Source organism: Leiobunum rupestre, chromosome 4 (assembly GCF_980474605.1).
Source record: "Leiobunum rupestre chromosome 4, qqLeiRupe1.1.hap1, whole genome shotgun sequence".
Lineage (NCBI taxonomy): Eukaryota > Metazoa > Arthropoda > Arachnida > Opiliones > Sclerosomatidae > Leiobunum > Leiobunum rupestre.
The window spans coordinates 64,314,086-64,332,120 of NC_143387.1; positions in this window are offsets into that span (position 1 = coordinate 64,314,086).

The window sequence follows — 18,035 nt, forward strand, 5'->3', positions numbered from 1 at the left end:
AGTTTATTTATTAAAAATTTTGGGGGTCACTGGTCACCGTGTCCAGTTTATTAATTCGAAATAATAACAAAAAAACAGAAGGTGACCAGTTTATTAATTCCAAATAATAGGAGATGACCTATTAATTTCAGGTTTATATCAATTTTGATTTCCCTATTCACTGAATTTCTATGTACAGCGACTCCGCTTACTACCGCCGCGGCCGTAAGTTGAGGTTTTGTGTAGAGTACCTTCGCTCGCATCCCTCTGGCCTCAAACCTCTAGTCTCGCTTTCCCCCGAGTACGGTAGGCCCCCTGGCTACGCGGTAACCGACCATTGACTTTGGAGTTACGGGGCCTAAAGAAAGAGAGATAATACGGTAAATTACCAGGGTCTTCTAGGAAATGTTAGTAGTCTTAGGTGAGATAGTACTATATTGTACTATTCTTGTGGTACTCATAAAATAAAGTTAACTATTTTGAATATGTGTAAAGTTAATGTTACAAACATAATCTAACTTCTAAACATGTAGTATAGGTTTTTTTAGGCTTATAAATGACTTTAGGACATTTTATATAAGACCAGTTTAATAATTCATAAGCTAGGGGTTCACTGGTCATAAGGACCAGTTTAATAATTCATATGCTAGGGGGTCACTGGTCATAAGGACCAGTTTAATAAAAAAAACCTTATTTCCAAGGCTGGTAACGACTCCTTGAATGGCGAGTTTCAACTTTCATTTCTTCTAGAACTCAGGTTAAAGACATTAGACTTATTTTGATACTCTAGAATGAGAACTTTTCCAGTTATTAGCCCTGGTATCTGGTACATTTTTTTCATCAGAACCTAAAATCCCTCGATTTGTTATTGGTCAAATTAGGTATGACAAACCAACTTTGTACCTTTAAAGCCAGGTTCACACTTACTCCTTAAATCGCTTCACTAGTTTTCAAAACCAGTTTGAGAAATCACTTCGTGTTGGTTCCTGAAGCAACTCGTCCAAGTTTGTTCGCTTAGAATCGCTTTCAAAACGACAAGGTGGGTAGTGGCGTAGCTAGGGGGGGGGGTGATGGGCGCACCGGCTGCCACCCGTTTGGGCCCGTTTTGGGGGTGACACCCGACCGTGAAAAAAAAACTTACACAAACTAGAGAAATTTGAAAAAACGTTTTTACACGTTTTGACTAGTAAGTAGCACACCATGATATCCGCACCGGGTGCCACCCCTGCTAGCTACGCCACTGAAAGCGGGGAAGTAAAATTGCTCGTATTTTCAAAAATAATAGGAGGTGTTAGCACTTTCGCTTCGCAGCAAGATAATCAGGGTTCGATCCCAGCGTTTAGCACTGGGTGAAAACTCGGAACTACTCTGCGTTGAGATTGCAAGTTCTTTCCCTACTGATTAAAGGTGTTTCCCCCAGATCTTCGGTTTGCTCTTTCCATAAATAGTTAGTGTACGCAGCTTTTGGCTCGTGTGGCATGTATGGCTTGCCACCACCCTCCTACACATTGTACCCGGCCACCTGAACAGCGTTGCCATACGTACTATAATTATAGAATAAGAATTTATTATTAACTGTACATAAAATCGTCGCCTGAAAGAAAAAACCCCGTAAATTTATACTAATATTAAGTCTAGTTAAAGTTACGTAGTTTTTGCTTTCAGGTGACGAAATAATAATAATAATAATAATAATAATAATAATAATAATAATAATAATAATCAGCTAGGCTAATACCCAAGGCACCACCTTAAGCCCACGTTCAAGTGTTGCCAGATCCCTCGGTAGTTGATACCATAGAAATCAAAATTTCTAATCGACGCGTGCTGCAAAATTTCCAAAATCGTTCAAGTTAGTTTTTCCGATTTCTATGGTCGATACTGACTACATCCACTAAAACACACGAAAACAGTAATAAATACTATTTTATAATGGTACCATAATTTCTATTGTTGTACTATAATTTTTTACCCTTAGTACAATAATTCGGTAAGAATAATCTGGCAACGCTGCACCTGAATGAATGGTGGTGCCTTGGGTATTAGCCTAGCTGATTATAAACCTTTTTAATTAGCACTGAATAATTTTTTTTACACCCTACATATTTCGAAATGCAGTAAAACCAACTTCGCGATTTATTTTTCTGTGTAAATTATATTTTTATTTTTTTGGCGCCTAAGTGGCGGCGGCTAGATGTCGCGGATCGACGAAACACTACACAGCTAATGAAGATTAGGTCGGCTCGGACTATAGGTAGTATTTTGTTCGCAGAATGACAACCAGGTTACGTTGATGGCTATTTAAACATTTTTTATCTTAAATTTTTAATAAGAACCTTCAGAAACGATTAAATAATTTATAATTATTTCGCCGAACTAATTAGCGTCGGTTTCAATTATGAAAGCGCTTTAATTTAAACTTAGCTGTCAAAGGAGATTACTGCATGGCCATCGTAACGTTTTATAACACAGTTTTATAATCAGGTCCATCATTATTTTAGACATTTTTTGATCAACATTGTTGGTGAGCGCAGTTTTAGATTGAAATTCATAAAACTCGCAATAACCATGAAATTATTAAAATATTTCGGATATTTAGCTAGTGAAGAAAATTACCCTTAACTTTTAAAAAAAAATGTTATTTTAAATTAATAAAGGCGGCCAAGATTGAAGTATAGGTCATAAAAACAGCCAACAAAAGCGATGATGTGCGTAGTACAGAATAGACTATTTTGCAAATTGCTTACAGGGAAACGAACAAATAGAGAGAAGCCTTAAGACGTTTAATGCTTTTATTTAAACTAGATGGCGCCAATTTAAACCTTTTGGCGCGAAGGGAATAAATGTTTAGTATTTGGATATAAATCTTTCCAATACTGGACACTACGGCGCTACAAGCGGCGATGCCGTAAAATCACCAAGCGCGCCATTTGGTTTCGGGTCCAGTAATTATTCGTCCAAGGTGAAAGGATCCTTCTTCATTGTCAAAAGTGTATCGATCTAATACGAAATAGCTCGAATGGTGTTTACCAGCAATGTTTAGCCAAATAATAATAATACAAGTTTATTGTACAAGAAATACAAAGTGAGCACTTATGGGATCCTGCGTCTTGTATGTCAACAAAATCCAATCGTCCTTTAGACTATGGTTGTATTTTTGGTTCTAAGATTTAGTGTTCGGAATTGTTTATTCATTATCCACAAAATTTCCGATTTATTTAACAAAAGTTGGTAAAAATAATATAATTTTAACTTACGCAACCAAGCATTTATTTGAATTAAAATGGTATATATTTAAATAATTGTTTGTTTTGTTTAAATAATAGGCTTATCCACTTTCGATTATTTAAACATTTTACAATTATTATTCAAATATTGTATATTTAAATAAATATTATTTAAATATCGCCGAACTTATTTTATCCATGGATAAAAATTAATCGAACGCCGACCTCTACTAAGATTGGCCACTCAGTTAGTTTCCCATTGCTGAAAGCGTACATGATGAACTGTACATTTACGAGTGACTTGCTGAATAATTTTATTCCAACTGAAAACTGCGATTTAATAACATAGACTAAATAAGTAAACCCAGAAGTGTATAATATATCCCTTGCGAAAGAAGTATCCGTCTAGGCTATTCCAATGAAACCAGCTACCTTCGCTGGTTTCTGATATAAAGAATGTGATAAATCAGATATCAGATTATCCGCATTTACGTTCAGATATTATCAGATCAGTTGATACGGGTCATAATAAGTCGCTAGATGACTTGGGTCTAAGGTGGTGCCTTGGGTATTAGCCTAGCTGATTATTATTATTATTATTATTATGCAAACCAGATAGTTTAAATCCGAAAATAATCTGAATTCATTATAAACTAGGGTTGTAAGTCGGAAACTTTCCGCAAAATGATCGAGGTTTTTTTTTCGGAAAATTTTCCGTATTTTTCCGAAAGAAATAAAAAAATTTATGTTTAAATTTTTTATTTTTTAGAAATTTGCGTAAAATTTTCTGGAAATTTTTCCGCATTTTATTTTTCCGGAAAATTAACAACACTATTATAAGCCAACAGACTGAAGGTGAGCAGATTTTAGATATTTGACATTTTTCAATTTTACATATCCACCGATGGAATTCCCTCGAAATTTAAATTACTATTTATTTGGATTTGCTTCCGCAAGACTTAACATATTTTCAACGTTTAAGTCGGAAAACTGTTCAACTATTCTGGTCGGTTGAATTAGAGCAGATTTGTTCATATCGGTTACTTCAGATAATGAATCAGATAAAATTTGAGATTGCTGTTTGAGGGGAATTTAAAAGATAAACCTAATCTACGTAACTTATTATCTTCAGATATATGAAAATTATAACCCGAAGGCGTTGAAAGCACTATTTTCGTCTACCGTTAGATAATGCCTAAGTATATTTAATTATTTTTAAATATTTGCCCTTTGTAATAGCTTTTATAAACCACTATATGGATTAAAAAAAACTACTACTATGAAGCCTGTATTACTCAGGATGTTAAAATGTAAAATGTACTTATAAAAAAGTTACTCACAAAATATGTAACATATGCTTATAGTCCTAGTAGATACTTGAACTTGAGGGGGGGGGTTCGAAATTGGACAATTTTGCGTACGGGATTTTGAATATCAATTGCAGAAATCAAAAACTGATTTTGAAATTTCAGAGCACGATTTTTGCGTTGATTTCCGGTTTTTAAGTTGATTTTGGAACTGATTTTCACCCAGATTTCGGAATTTTCAAGTTCATTTCAAGATTTCTAAAATCCATTTTCTCTAAAGTGTATGGAATTTTTATTAATGTCGAACCCCTCGCTTAAACCGTGGATTAATACAAGTAATAAAGCATTTGTAGAAAACGCTATATCTGATGCAATGTTGCAAGCGAATAACATTAGTAAAATATGGCGATGGATTCTTCTGCTAAACGTAAAAGTTGACAGAAAAGGCGTAGTTGTAAGCGCGCTATTTAGTTAAAATGTCCCAATTCCCAAATGGAGAAAACTTGACTTTAATTTCGAGGTTTGTTTACTCTAACGCCTCGCTATTAAGCCTCATCTGATAATGGAGAAGTTAAGCTGTTGACGCGACGTTGAACACGGTAATGCTTAGCTGCTTACGTTTCTTCGATGTCACTTTTCAGCGCTATCGAAGCCTGGAGAATCCGCCGTTTAATCTTCAACGGAACTTGGCTCAATATTTCGATCCGGTATTCCGGTGTTGAACTTAAGCTATATAACGCGGCTCCCGATTGTTGATACGCACTCAAAGGCGTAAATCTATAAATTTCGGTAAAAAATAATGTTTGAAAACGTCCTAGGCAGCAAATTCTGTACACCTGGAGCCTCTCGTGATTGCTATTTCGCAAAAAGTATCACGTCTTTTCGTCCGTGAAAATGCCTTTCATAGAATTCTAATAGAGTGGTTAAGAAGACTAATATATATTCTGGAAGGTGGTTTTTTGCGGGCGCTGGGTAATTTCGAACTTTATCTACCTGACTAATCCAATTGAATTCCACCGAAGAGTTTTTACGGAAGGATGAAAGAATAAAAAATGAGGGCGGAAAAAAAGACGGAAAATTAGTTTCTTCCAAGTTTTTTTTTGGTCTATCGACTATTAAGTTGGGATTTTCCACGACCCGCCGAATTGTCTTCAAAATCAGTTTTTCACTCTCAATCCCCGATGGGAATTGCGCCTAATAGTTTCGTGTACAGTGTAGCCGTCGCCACCGCTAGACACTTCTGACTGGGAATAGAATCATTGGATTTTGACCATTCTGAGACAAATAGTCAGAATAGTTTCGAGTTACCTTGCCGACATAAAATAAAATGGCGGGGTGTACTGCTGCTGATATTGATAATAATAATAATAATAATAATCAGCTAAGCTAATACACAAGACACCACCATAGGCCTAAGTCATCAAGCGACTTTTAAAGCCATTAATTCAGGTGGCCGGGTTACAATGCGTAGGAGGGTGGTGGCAAACCCTTCATGCCACGCGAGCCAACAGCTCCTTACACTAGCTATTACCTTTAACCTCAACAATATACTAAGCCGAAGTAGATATAAATTATATTTAACGTGTAAAACAGTAGGAATACGAAAGAATGGTGAATGGTAAGTTATATTTCGTCATTATTGGTCATTGATTTTTAATGTCCGTTTCGAATCTTACGCTTAGAATTCTTAGTAAAAGAAACGCGTCCGTTTCGAATCTTACGCTTAGAATTCTTAGTAAAAGAAACGCGTCCGTTTCGAATCTTACGCTTAGAATTCTTAGTAAAAGAAACGCGTCCGTTTCGAATCTTACGCTTAGAATTCTTAGTAAAACAAACGCGTCCGTTTCGAATCTTACGGCAAGAATTTTTCTGACTCGGAAAAAATTCTTTTTTGACGAACTAGACGCACCCCAAGAATATAGACTGGTGACAGAGAATACGAGGATAGCACGCTGTTCACCTCGTGTTTCCCGGAAGAAAAACCACGCCCTTCCACATTTCCTAGAGAAATCTTTCCCGTCTTTCTGCCAGTCAGTGTATCATGTGTATTGAGTTTTCTTCAGCTTTGTGGGATAAAGGAAATTTTTTGTATGAAAATGATATAGTTTTTGTGGTATTTTCAACTACAACTTACTTCAAAATTGTTCTCAATTTTTGAATATTTTTTTCTGGATAATTATGAAATTAGATCGTTAAAAAATAAAAGAAAAAGGTGGCGCAAAAATCGCTTAAAAAATTTACAAACTTTCTGGCAGTCGACATTTACTCTAGTCACCTTGGCTTTAAAAAGAATATGCAGTTAACGTTATGAAAAAAATCCGGTTTTGGGAATTTCTAACAAATTTACTATTCAGTTATGTGAATTTGGTACATGAAACATTGGCAACACTGCTACCAGCAAGAGGAAAGGCACCACTTTCTCTCTCCGTGTAGGCGAATAATATTTTCCGGAAATCATGAAAACAGAGGCTTTAGTCTCCGCATTCTCTGTTAGCCCGAATACAATCTTGTTTATACACAAACCCTGGATCCATTAGGGTTAGAGAGGTTAATGATCCATCAATCGATAAGGAATATCGAACAATTCGCTTTTCCAATATTAGTTGGGCCAATCGGAACTTGGGAGTTTGACGTTTATTTATTTTGAAATCCTCGTACATTATTTATAAGTAAAAACGTTTTTACATTTTTTACTTGAAAATGCTCTTACATTCGTCCACCTCATATTTGAAAATCAGTACCTTCTAAAACGAATGTTAAAATACAATTTTATGTGCCGTATCATAAGTAACATAATATGACACTTGTAGCCTTACTCGTGCATTTTTTCTTACTACATCCTTCCTTCACCAAAGATAAATCAGTGAAACGACTAGCAACTCCGTAACCCGGAAGTTTAAAGGGAAAGTCCAGGTTGGGTAAAACTTGGATCTATTTGAAAGATCATGTTTAAATATACTCAAAAATATCAGTCGTAAAATTGTATCTTTTTTTAATGACGAGAAATTAATTTTCCCGCCAAGCGATCTGCCATTTTGTTTCGAGGTGACGTTTTAGGACTTTAATCACGCGCTGTTCGCACTATAACAGCGCTCTGTTCCCTGCACGCGCTTGCTCCGCGTGCGATCTGTCCGAGGGAAGACGAAAGAAAATGGCAGATCGCTTGGCGGGTAGATTTCAGTCGTTTAAAAATTAATTTATCGTCATTAAAAAAAGATACAATTTTTGAGTATATTTAAACATGATCTTTCAAATAGACCCAGGTTTTACCGAACCTGGACTTTTCCTTTAACCTTCTTTGTGATTAGAACTGTTCTATCGGTCATCCAAAAGGAGTCAGAGTTCAAATTCAGCCAATCATATAGTACTCCAAAAAACATCGTCGGTTGCGTAACGATAGTGCGGTTAAATACGCATTAAGCCTAAAAATTGTGGTATTCAAAATCGTGCGCCAAATTCCCGATATATAACGTTAACGGAACTTGGGGTTGATTAGTTCATGGCGCCGCTACCGAGGGGGCGCTATTTAGAAAAACCTTTGGCGTCACTATGAAGAAAGGATGTAGTAAAAAAATTTCCTAATGTCATACTTATACGTATTATGTTACTTATGGCCGAATGAATAATTTGACAGTATTTCGTCGAATTAAGTAGCTCCAGAATTAACGATGGAAGCGTTTTAATTTTCAATAAGCCTTGATCTCGAGCCAAAATTTGCTGGAGAAGGAGATTTCTCGCAGTCGTTACCAGAAAGTTGCACGCAGCGCTAAATTTGTTCACGGCGTATGTGGGAACTTCTTAACCAGGTCGTAATTTTTTAAGGTATTAAAGAGGTGCCCCTTTAAGGAAAATACTGAAGGAGTGAAATGGTGCCATTCGCACGAGCCAACATTGCCTAAAGTTCTAACTTTAACGAGCGACGAAAATTATTCATGATTCTGAAAAAAATATATCTTAATTAACGTGTATAACAGTAATATTTTCACTTAATTTTGTACAATCTTAACGATGATTATGAAAATTATACTTGTCAAAATATTGGAGTTTTAACTTCGCGAACCTGACACATGTTTAAGGCAAGGTTACCTTCATTCAACCTTAGACCATGGTCTAAGATTCCACGCGAGCCAACAGCTGTTCCCTACACTCACTATTACCGTTAATATGATTGGTCGTACCTGCGACCACGTGGTAAATTTGCACCCAATTTTTTCAATCGCCGGTGTTTCCCGATAACATATAGGTTTTAATTAGTGCTGTTAATTTTCCGGAAAAATAAAATGAGGAAAATTTTCCATAAAATCGGAAAATTAAAAAATTGAAACATAAATTACTTTTTAAAGGTTTTTAATGTTTTTAACTTTTTACCGATATAAAATGTCTAATAACAGTAAACATACTACAAAACATTAATAGTGTAAACTAGTCTAGAGGTTTAGTTTTACATTTAGACTAAAAAAAATAGGCGAAAATGCCGCTTTATTTAAATTTGCAAACAATATATTAGACTAATCATGGAATCAAAACTTTTTTATTTTTTTCGGAAAAATACGGAACATTTTCCGACTTACAACACTAGTTTTAATTAATTAATGGTTACTTTCGCATTTCTACAATATATATTTTTATTGTGCCATTTCACGGCTGTCTTCGAGTATAAAAAGATTTTTCTGTTGTTTTTTATAACGGTGACTGGAAGGAGATGGGAAGGCGTTAAATTCAGCCAGCAAAAATTCGAGCCAGCAATCGAGTCCTTCCCGAGCACTTTGAAATCGATATGCGGCCCACTCCAAGCACCTCCTTTTTCGCATTTCTAATATTAAAGAAATTGCCAATTCCATCAGATTCGATGGAAAAGGCAGGTTTCCGCTTGAAATGAATCCGCGCCGCACCTTCTAATATCCCTCGAGGCGCCATTGTATCCGATCTCACTCTCTATGAAAAAAACTTTGGCGACACTTTATAAGTCTCATCGAAGGTCCCAACCCCGCGCTTTTATCTTCCTCTTCGGGATAGTTGTCTCTGAGTTTGTTACGAAGGGACGCACCGTACGCGAAATTGAATCTTTATTTTGCCGCTTTAGGTATAGTGTCTTACAATAAGTAACGTAATATACGGAAGTGTGAAATTTTCTATTGTTTTAACGCTCATTTTCTGACCGAACCCTTTTTCGACAATGTCACTTTCGCCCAGCAGCCGAACTGAGTTGTATCATCATGAAGGAAAGATAAGGAGAGCCGACTCTGCCTTTGAGGTATGAAAGGCGGTTCTGGAATTACGATTCTATCGCCACCTGGCCGTCATACGGAGCGCGGGAAATTTAAAATTTCATATTTAATTTATATTTATATATTTACTAACTTTTGTTTTGTTGCCACATTTCTTATCGTACGACGGTTAGAGGCACTGCAGTCAGCAGGGCTACCCGGCACTTATCAAAAAAGGCCAGAGTCGGCTCTCCTTATATTTCCTTCATGGTATAATATCGGGCTTGCTAGTAGTGTATTTCGCCTAGGGCATATTTAGACACTAGGGGGCATTGTGCCGAAAACTAACCCATGATTAATTCGGTGTTAATGTTTAGCAATTGTCATACTTATTTTTGTTACGTTACTTACGGTGTTACACGCGTCCCACTGCGCCTTCAAATCATAGCCACCATCAAAGAGCAAATGTCTGGCAAAACCTTCTTAAAAGAATCCTTTTTTGGGGTACAAATCCTTCGTACGCCCGCCAGGCTAAGGAGACATTTCGAGTCTGCGGCATTTCAATTTAGACAATAATCCCGGTGAAACTTACGAGGACTTGAAGAGTTCTTCTGATTGTTATACTTCGTTCTCTCTATCCTTGAAAAAGTTTGCCGTAAAATCCCAAAAACTTTTTTGTACGTTTTAAGACGAGAAACTCCGCCAATAACACTTCTTTCACATTATTAGGCACTTCTAAAGCGCTATTCGCGACCGCCAACCTTTTAACCCAACTCGGTTGCCAAACACAATTGGCCAATCTAATAAAAACCTATTCATACGGGCCAAAATTTTGTCCAACTTTGTTGGCCAACACGAGCTACTTCGTTTAAACGGAGAAAAGATTCAAGGCCTAAAGCTAAAGTTGGTAAGTGTGATTTTCGACTGTGGTTCGTGAAACACATTGAATTTTCGTTCACATGCTCCACCGGAATTTGCTGAGATTTCGAGTGTGAACAGACTAGAGTTGTAAGTCGGAACCTTTTCCGAAAAAAAAAAAATTTTAATTCCATGATTAGCATATATTGTTCGCAAATTTAAATTTCGCTGCATTTTCGCCTCATTTTTTCGAATCCAAAAGTAAAACTAAACCTCTAGACTAGGCTAGAATGAAAACCCTTAGAAAGTAATATATGTTACGATTTTTCATTTTTCCGATTTGCGGAAACTTTTCCGCATTTAATTTTTCCGGAAAATTACCAACTCAAGAAAATAAGTCGTAATTCTTAAGAAAATACCGCTTCTACTTTAAAATATGTAATTAAAAGGAGGTGTAGGAAAATTATTAGTCTTAAATATTTGGAACGAAGCTTCTGTAAGAAAAACCGGCCCTTCAAAACTTGGAAAATGAAAGCGTTAGTGTGGTCAACAATTGATCTATTTATATATAGAGAGAATGTTTATATTCCGTCAGTCGCGACGCATCATGAACCAGGGGAATCAACTAAAAGGGGGAGGAAATGGAAAAGGAGGCATTCCTATTTAACGCGTCACTCACGCGGATATACGTATATTTCGTCAACGCGTCAAGAGGACGTAATATTTAGGGAGCCAATAATGCGCCGCCTGGAATTGATTGAATTTGAAGGGGAGGGGCCACGTTCTTATCCTAGAGCTGCAACGGGAGCGAAGGTAAAAATTGACGGAATATAAACATTCTCTCTATATATAAATAGATCAATTCTTGGTGTGGTCAACATGGTGTGGTCAACACTTTAAAATATCCATTCACACTCAGGGGCATCACCAAGATTTCAAAACTGGTGGCGCTTAAGTCATAAGCACTGGTCAGGGCATCTCATTGGGTGATATGGGGGAGGGGGGGGGCAAAACGGTTTGTAAAGTTGAAACATTGAGGCCGACTAGAAAAAATTTTGATTCCCATTTTAAGTTTGAAGAAACTTTTCGCCAAGTGAATTGGAAAAATTCTGAATTTTAGGAGGCGCTTTTCGGAAATTTTAGGTGGTGCTTCAGAAATTTTTCAGGTGGCTCAAGCGACGCCACTTTTCACACTGAACAAATCGGATTGCGACTCGTGTTGGCCAAAAACTGTTGGCCGTACACACGCATTTAATGGACACGTTTTAAGGAACAGATGATTTTTGTAACCAATATATAAATCTAATAACCTCCTGAAACATCGATTTGATTAGGCAAAACTAAATGATAATATCAAGAAACTATAGAGGTATACACTTGGAATGTCTAAGGTTCCATTAGGACGGTGTTACGAAAGCGCGTCGAGAAAAAGGCGGGGCTTAACTACGTCAAGTGTAAGACGTAACACGTCATTTCAAATTCATTGGCTTCAGGTTTGACGCGAAAAGAATGCGTCGTCATGGTAACAAATAGGCGATATTCCCGCGCAAAAAAGGCTTATAAAACAATGGATTAAAAAACCTCAATTTGTTATCGTACTTAATATTTTGAAGTAATTATAATGTTCTTCGAGAAAGAAGTGTAGTGATACCTAATTTCAGGTATTTGTATGGTTATAAAAGAGATAAGCTAATAATATAATAACCATGACTAGGCTTAATGACGAGTTTTCGCCGAATTAGGGTAGCGAGGCGCGAGTTTTTCTCGTGAGTTTTCCCGCTTTAAGACACACCCTTTTCTACGAGCTTCATCACGGCCGTAAAAATCTTCCTTGGACATTCCTAGTGTATACCTATATAGATTCCTGATAATATTAATACCAAAAGTCTTTTATTAATATAAATTCGCATATTTTATAATAGTAAAGGTATTTTTAAAATGTCACTATTATTTGGTCGTTTTACGGTTTTTATGACAAAAGTTTGGCCCCAAATGTTTTAATTAAATAAATTTTCATACCCATCTTTTTACTTTCAAAGCACATACATGAAAATGTAAAAATTTAATATTAAACACCTTTATTAATATCAGTCGACATCTGGTACCGGTAACTATCTACTTGAAAATTGTTAAAGAAACGCAACAAAGTTTATCTAAATTGTAACCTACTGCGAATAAATCTGTCCAATTCAAACGAACCAACATTTGGCTCAAATTTGCGTTTTCGTTTACACACAAAGTTGGTAAGATTTTTCGGTATCTTCCCATTGCGCCGAATCCCATTCGACCGAATTCCGCCAATGTTTTTGATGAAATTAGCCCACAGGCGGGTTTGGTATTTTCCTAATCGACCGACGCAATATTCACAATTGAGCGTTTTAAAATATTTTTAAGTCTGTTAGGTTAGGTTAGGTTAGGTTAGTTTAGTTTAGTTTAGTTTAGTTAAGGTGAGGTTAGGTTAGGTTAGGTAACACTGCATGCTGCAGGGCTGGCGCTAGGATTTTCGGGCCCCAGGTAATTTTTACTCCAAAATTTGTGTGTTTTTTTTTGTGGAAATAGTCAGATAGTTTTAGTTAGTTTAGATGCTGAAACGCATAAAACCGAATCCAAATTTCCTAAACCCGGAGAAGTGCGGGTTTTTCGGTCGAATGGGACAATCCCATTAGACCGAATCCTAAATCCGCCAGAGTGCGGATTTTTCGGTCAAATGGGATTGGGTTCGGTCGAATGTGATTCGGCGCAATGGAACAGATTCAGATTTTTCCTGTTAACAGGCAAAGAAAATTACTCTTCAAATACTACAAAATATGTATAAAGGTATTTTTTATTAATATTATTATTTAGTTTTGTATTATCAAAAGAATGTGTACGAAAATTTATTAGATTTACATATTTGAAACTAAGCCTCGGTCAGAAAAACGGCCGTTCTTCAAAACTTGCCCAACAAAAGCGTTTTTGTCGCCAACACGTTGTCCAACTTTTACCCTATTCACACGGAGCAACTCGGTTTGCGAGCCATGGTGTGAATAAGCCTTTATAGCATTTTTTATTTCTAGAAATCGTTTCTAAGATAAACTAAAGAGCTTATTTTCCACGGTGTGTTTTCCTTTGTCTTTTTGAAGTGTATTTTCGTTTCTTTTAAATTAAGTTTCGGTTCTACTAAAGTTTCGACTGTTAATCAGGGCGTTTTCTTCAACTTTTATCTCACAGGGTTTTTTTTAGTTTGAAGAAAAACTAGCTAATTAGATTAAAATGCTTTCAGAACTGTTTGTGTGTGGTTTTAAAAAGGGATTTGTTTTTCGTACAACCTTTATTTAATCTACGGCAGTGTGAGACCAAGGTGTATTTAGTTCTACTTGGGGATTATGACTATCAGGGTTGTTCCAAATGCATTTTGAGTTAGAAAGGTTTGGTGGCATTTTACATTTTGCATTTTGAGTTTCTAGAAAAGTATTTTGCATTTTGAATTTCTAGGAAACTATTTTGCATTTTACATTTGGCATTTTGTGGGTTTGAAAAACATTTTCAAAATGTTCTTACTCTGGTACCATCATCGCAGCTCTTGTAGAGATAGTTCGTCTGCTATTTACTCCCAAGTAATCATAGATGGCGATACTCAGTTACTCACTTACTCAGAAGCAGACGAACATTCGTACAAGACTACAAGTGCCACCGCTTTATTTCCCACGTTGGCTGCGAGGATGCTTTTCAAATCTCTACGTAATTATTATTAATTATTAATTACTAATTAATTACCAAATATTTTTTTTAATAATTACCAACTAACTGTTGTAAAATTAGTTACCACAGTGAGTTTGTAGATAACTAGATAACAAATTAACAATGAAAGATAACCGACTATTAAAAAGTTAACATAGTGTATTTGTAAAAACATTTTGCATTTTATAAACCATTTTCCAAATGCATTTTGTATTGTTATTTTGAACTGCAAAAACCATTTTACATTTTGCATTTAGAAAAAGCAATTTTCAAAATACATTTTCTATTTTGCATTTTGAGTTATGCCATGTTATGGAGAAAGTATTTTGCATTTTACATTTTGCATTTTGAGTTATGAAGAAAGTATTTTGCCTTTTACATTTTGCACTTTGAGTTATGGAGAAAGTATTTTGCATTTGGCATTTCCAACAACCCTGATCATGAACCCCCGTGGCACAAATGGGGGGAAGGAAATACGTCACCGGCGTATGCTTCAATCGCGTCGGAAGTCTTCAGTTTTAGGAGTTAGTAGCTTATTCTTCGAGCGTGAGTTGAATTGGGAGACTGGTAGCAACGCTAAAAATCGTCCGTAGGTACAAATAAATACATTATTAGTAAGACGCTTGAATGTTGGTGATAGTCGTGAACCTAGCGGGAATTGTATTGAGTTATTTGATTAATAGGACCCGGTAATTTGCTAATTTCCGAAAAGCGTTTAAAAGAGGCAATGTTGCGTTTGAGGTGCAATTAAGCTTCTATTTTGGGCCCCACGAATTTTTCCCATTTATGATCGAACGTTTTGTAATATGTTGAGGTTGGAATCATGAAGCCCGCATCATTTATTATAAAGTTAACTTATTTAGTTGAATTATTGAATATTATTTGGCTGATTAATTTTCTAGTAGGCCTATATTTAGAAAATAATACTTGTTTTCCTAAATTATTTGAAAATCATTGTAACAAATCATAAAATAACCCAAAGGTTCTATATCTTTTTGAATAGAGTAACTGTTGTAGAATTATTACTTTATACCATAAGTAACAAAAAGTATGACACTGAAAGATTTCAAATTAATGATAATCTGTCGCAGTTTAGGAACAGTTATGTCAGCTAAACTACTAAAAGATTAGTTTGTTGGAAAAAACTACAAGCGAAGGCAAGGTTTCAAATTCAAAAAAGAAGCGAGTGTTAATAATAACCAATTTTATATTCGGTTTCAATAATTTATCATAATTTTCCAAAGTAAGCATTATTTTTAATTTTAAAAGCTTTTGATTTTCATCAAGCATTGGGCGATCTGTTACAAATTCAGTCGTTGTTACTAGAAGACTAGTAACGATTAGCCAGTACAGACTACTATTCAAAATATTAACGTTGGGAGAGTAAAATTTGGCATATTTATGTTAATTTTGTTACTTATGATGTTAATAATAATAATGGTTATTATATCTATTTCTCAAAGAAAATAAATATTAGATGGCAACTGCATTGAGGCGAAGTCAATTTATAGCTCTTTATATAAAATACGAGAGGTCACGTGATTACGTGAGATTCATCGTGCAGTTAAAGTTAGAGAACGCGCGCATATTTTGGTTTTTGTTGAGCTCGAGACCCTCTACACGGAAATATTATAAAGCGCGCGCTCCGAAAAATAACACTTATTAGTTCCACATCGATATATATATATATATATCGAAGTAGGACTATTGCTATGGACGGAATGTCGTTAAGTGTTTGTTGTTGTTGTTATTTGTTTGTTTGGCGTGGAAAGCGACAACACGGTAGATTTAGCTGTGAAAAATAATTCATATTTATATTACTCGCGTCACCGGGATTCGAACCCAGATTTCTGGTCGCGTAATCTCCAAAACCGACGCTTTTACCAAGCCACACCGTCCTCTTCAAACTACTAGCTTGAACTTTTAGCCTTGAACACTTTTATAGTTTGAATAGTTGGTCCAGAAATTTTCCGCCCCCTCACGCGTGCCGTTAATTTCCGCCCCCGCCGACCAGCCCCCTTAAAGGGAGAGTGACCGAAAAAAAAGTTGGTCTCATTCGATAGAACAATAAAAGTAAAAGATTGGAATCGTCTACGCTCGCGTCTACGTGAAAGAGTGAGACCAAAAAATCCAAAGCAGTCGAACTTAGGGCCTGTTGCAAAAGTCTGCTTTGCTAGAATCACACATGTTAAATTCAATGGGCTAGCACTTTGGCTAGGGTTTTTGCAACAGGCCCTTAAGCTGCAAAGTATGCGACCATGGGGACAGAAATCTCCGTCTTGCCATATTCTTAGTACATAAATACATTCTTGCAATAATATGATTTATGCAGTTTTTAATAATCCATTTTAAATATCTGCTCTAAGAAAATACCAATTTAATCACCGAGATAATATAAAATCACATAGCCTGAACAGCATTTGTATTGGTTTGCCCACCCGGGTATCCTGAGGGTGGGCGGTGGCCACTCTTTAACACAGGGTGGTAAATTATATATCAAACGATAGGAAATCACATGGCCTCAACAGCTTTCGTATTGGTTTGCCCACCCGGGTATCCTGAATGTGGGCGGTGGCCACTCTTTAACATAGGATGGTAAATTATATATCAAACGATAGGAAATCACATGGCCTCAACAGCTTTCGTATTGGTTTGCCCACCCGGGTATCCTGAATGTGGGCGGTGGCCACTCTTTAACATAGGATGGTAAATTATATATCAAACGATAGGAAATCACATGGCCTCAACAGCTTTCGTATTGGTTTGCCCACCCGGGTATCCTGAATGTGGGCGGTGGCCACTCTTTAACATAGGATGGTAAATTATATATCAAACGATAGGAAATCACATGGCCTCAACAGCTTTCGTATTGGTTTGCCCACCCGGGTATCCTGAATGTGGGCGGTGGCCACTCTTTAACATAGGATGGTAAATTATATATCAAACGATAGGAAATCACATGGCCTCAACAGCTTTTTTATTGGTTTTCCCACTCGGTCTCCTGATAGTGGGCGACATTCACTCTTTAACTTAGGATGGAAATTTATATATCAAACGATAAAAAATCACGTAGCCTCAACAGCTTTTGTATTAGTTTGCCTACCTGTGTCTACTAAGGGTGTATTGGTTTGCCCACCCGAATACACCGATGTGGAACTAATATTACTTTCTGGGCCGACTTGTTATACATGTATGCGTATATATTATTTTATAGAAAGAGTTATTAGCCATTTCAGTTTACATAGAGCCACAAAGAGATTTATCACTTGTTTAGCAGACGAAAATCCACCAGTTTGTCAACTTCTTCTATTGGCCGCTACGTGACTCTGTTTAAAAATAACTCTTTAAAAATAACTTGACAATTTACAAAGCGACTTTTGAAGCCTTTAATTCAGGTGGCCGCGTTACAATGCGTAAGAGGGTGGTGGCAAGCCCTGCAAGCCACGCGAACCAACAACTCCCTACATTTACTATTACCGTTAACCTCAAAAAGTTTTTATGGAAGGGGAAACCGAAGAGCTCGGGGGAAAACCCCTTAAACAAGTGGGGATAGAACTTGCAAACTCAACGTAGAAGGAGTTGTTCCGAGTTTTCACACAGTACCACAAGCTGGAAACGAACCAGGCTCCTCTTGTTGCCATTAAAAGCGAGTAACCACTGGGAAGGTCGTAACTAACTAACTAACTATTACTAGTATGAGAATAAACGAGACAAATATTCATTCTTAAACATTTTTT